At 53.7% G+C, this 3,264-nt stretch overlaps 1 long non-coding RNA gene across 1 annotated transcript; it reads right to left on the bottom strand.

Moving 5' to 3' along the window:
- Positions 1–1,024: 1,024 nt before the first annotated feature.
- On the bottom strand, positions 1,025–2,978 carry LOC128840762 (uncharacterized). Its single transcript, XR_008445703.1, has 2 exons — positions 2,863–2,978; positions 1,025–2,253 (listed from the first exon to the last, which is right to left on the bottom strand). It is a non-coding gene; the product is annotated as an uncharacterized LOC128840762 (long non-coding RNA).
- Between the last annotated feature and the right edge of the window lie 286 nt (positions 2,979–3,264).

Below are 3,264 nucleotides of genomic sequence, written 5' to 3'. Positions count from 1 at the left end.
ATCCCTAGACAGATTTTTGCCCCAGATCCCTAAATGGCCCCTTCAAGGACTGAACTCACAATCCTGGGTTTAGCAGGCCAATGCTCAAACCACTGAGCTATCCCTCCCGCCACAAAGGCTGGGGCATGTCCATTTTCCATTATGATCCGCTGAAAGCCATTGTTCTATCTAAATATGTGTATCATTAGTGCATATGAAGTCATGATATTGGGTTATCTGGATGCCACTAAAATACGCTGAGGAATAGCCCAGATATTAGATCCCCAGAGACAAGAACAAAGGAGCTAACCAACATCAGGGTGGGTGTCAAACAACCATCAATAGCCATTGTCCAGCAAGGGAGCTACAATGCAATGACTCACTTGCACAAGGCCACACCAGAGAATTGCTCTAGGGACTCAGCAATGCCCACCAGATATGCCTGGACTCGTTTTCTCCAAGCACATGGACCAAGGGTATAAAGCACAACACAGTGGCCACATGCTTCGTCCTTTCTCTTCTCCCCTACCTACGCTGAAGGCAACAAGAAAGCTGGAGCTGAAGAGATTGTCCTGAGGCTAAGAGGAAAAGCCTGCAGATGAAAGACTGTGACCAACCTGCAATATCCAGTGCAGTAAGAAAAACTGCTTAATCTAGATGTCACCCAGTCTATAGCTTGAGAGTTTAGACTGCGTGCTTATCTTTTATTTTCTTTTGATAACTCCAGCAAGTTTGCCTGAAGCGTTTGGTAAATCTGCTCAGGTCACAAAGGCTGGGGCATGTCCATTTTCCATTGATGAAGTGGTGAACCAGTTAATAAATCTGCATTACTCATCTTGAGCAGTGCAAGATGGTATATTCCTGAGGTACAGTGCTGGGAGCTGGGGGGATTTGGGTGGTGCCTTTCTTTGTGTGATTCATGAGTGGCTCTGGTAGCATTCATGCAATATAGCTGGGTGTGGGTCTCCACATGCGGTTGTACTGAGTAGTAACAGCATCTGGGGGGGTTTCCAGGAAGACTAAATGGCCCCTGCACAAGCTGATCTGGTGAAAATCATTTTAATAACAAGGATTAATACAAAATGAAAAGGCACAAGAAACGGGCCCAGTTCCACATACAATAATGGTGCAAGGAGATCCCGACCCCTGAGCAGGAGCGGGGTCTGCAGAGGCATTTAGGCATGAATGGGCCCTTCCCTCTTGCTCTGGTCTTCAAACACCCCGTGGAAGGGACTTGCTGGCCCAGCAGGATCGCCTGCAGTTAGGCAGCTGGCATTCTCTCTTTGGCTCCTGAAATGAAGTGCCCTCTCGCTGAGAGGGTACGGCAACCAGCTTTGGACAATCAGACACCCAGCCCATTGGCACTTGGGCCCCACATCCTGTAACGAGTGTCACAGTGGTGCTGCTGGGGCTTGTCCTTCCCATCCGGGCAGGGTCCCGCTCTAAGCCCTCCTTTCCCCACTCCCTGAGAAGAATCGCTCTGCCTCCACTAAGCTAGTTCTGTGATTACACACGCCCAGCTGGAATGGGCTCATGCACTCCCAGTGTCTCTGGTATTTAAAGCAGATGCACCCCACGGTCTTACATAAAGCCCATCACACTGACATCAGAGAGCTTCGGGGGAGGGGAGATTGGATCTGGCTGCCGGTGTCCCTCAGATCCAAGGATTACGGAACCTGCAGTGTCAACAGTGGGTTCCGGTGGGGATGTCAAGGAGCGCTGCACAGCTCATGTCTGTGCTGAGATCCTCTCATATTCAGAACACCCCGCCCCCCCCGTAGGGTGCCTGTGTGCGAGGTGAACCCTAGCCTGGCCCACCCCCTCTGTACGGGTGGAGGTGGGAGGAGACAGGTACTGGAGGTTGGGACTATGAGTGGGATCACGCCAGACAGCCAGGATTACTGGCCAGCCCATTGGCTTCCCTCACTATCAAGAACCAGAATGGCCAGAGGAGGACAAGCAGAGCACCCCTGAAGCCAGAAGAAAGGCACGGGGGAAGGGGGATGCTTCCAGCCCTCTCCTCTCCCCCCTTCATGCGTGCGCTCGCTCTCTCTCTCACACACACAAACACATTCCCCCCCTTGCCCAAACTGAGGCTACTTGTCCCTCCCAGTCTCATGGCCTCTGTGGCCGGGCACCAAAGATGGCGTCTGTCTCGGAGCTCCACTCGGGGTCGTTGCGCTGCAGGAGCTGGAACGGGGCTTCCTGTCTGCGCTGCACGAGCATCAGGACCATCAGCAGACACCAGAAGAAGAAGTTCACCCAGGCAGCCGCCTGTCGGAGTGGGGAGAACCACAGGTAGCAGGGGGTTGGTGAAACATGGCTGTGTATTGCCCTCCCTGCCCGTCTCCCTCAGACACTTCCTCCAAAGCCCCTGCCCCAGGAAGAGGCAGCTAGACCATTTGCTTGTACAGTTGTCTGTCCTGCCTGCTGCTTCATCAGTGTACACCTGGCTGTACCACACCTGGCCCACGTGGGGTGGGATTCCCTCCTCCCCCGAAGCATGAGGGTGTTCGACTTCGTTCTTAGCTCACCTACAAACATCAGGGGCCACCGAGATACTAAATCCGGCTGCCTGGAGTCCCCCAAGCTGACTGCACTACAGCAAGCGGAATTTCCTCACTAATAGTAAAGGGACTGACTGTTAATTGGATAGAGCCCACCTTCTTTCCCTCCCCCGTGGTCTCCTCTAATGGGCCGGAGCCCAAACCAGGGGCCTGAGAATAATGGTTCTCACAAGCCGCTCATGCTGTGTTCGTGCTGCTGTGCTTCCCTGTTTCTCACAGCAATGGCCAGCCCTCCTTGAAACTCTTGGGGGCAGAAGTTCTGCTGTTCCCTCCGCCCCCGTCCGCTGCTGCCCCCTAGCCCTGGGTTAATTCTCACCTCAGCACTGTAGAGATTGTCGTAGAACCTTGCTGCATTATACTGTGGGAACCACTGTGTGTGCTGGGCCTCTTGGCAGCTAGAGTGGAGTTAAGAAAGGACAGAGCATGGATTAGCTGGAGAGCTAGAGGAGAAATCCCACATGTGTGCTGTGCACACGGGCTGCCGGTTCTACAAAGAGCTGGACGCAATACTCGGTGGTGATCCCACCTCCACTGTGAAGTCCCCTGTGGATACTTCATTGACTTCATTGCTGGCCGAGAGTGGACAGAGCCAGGAGGAGGCCATCTTGGATGAAGAAGGGGAGGGGAAACCAGCGGTAGAGGAGGACTCAGAGGCCAGAGATGCCTGCAGCCAGGAGCTCATTCCTCCCCGGAGGAGCCTAGCCGGTCACAGCAGTCG

This window comes from Malaclemys terrapin, chromosome 7 (assembly GCF_027887155.1).
Source record: "Malaclemys terrapin pileata isolate rMalTer1 chromosome 7, rMalTer1.hap1, whole genome shotgun sequence".
NCBI lineage: Eukaryota > Metazoa > Chordata > Testudines > Emydidae > Malaclemys > Malaclemys terrapin.
Note: the sequence above shows the minus strand (reverse complement) of the source record. Positions and strands in the feature narration are given on the sequence as shown.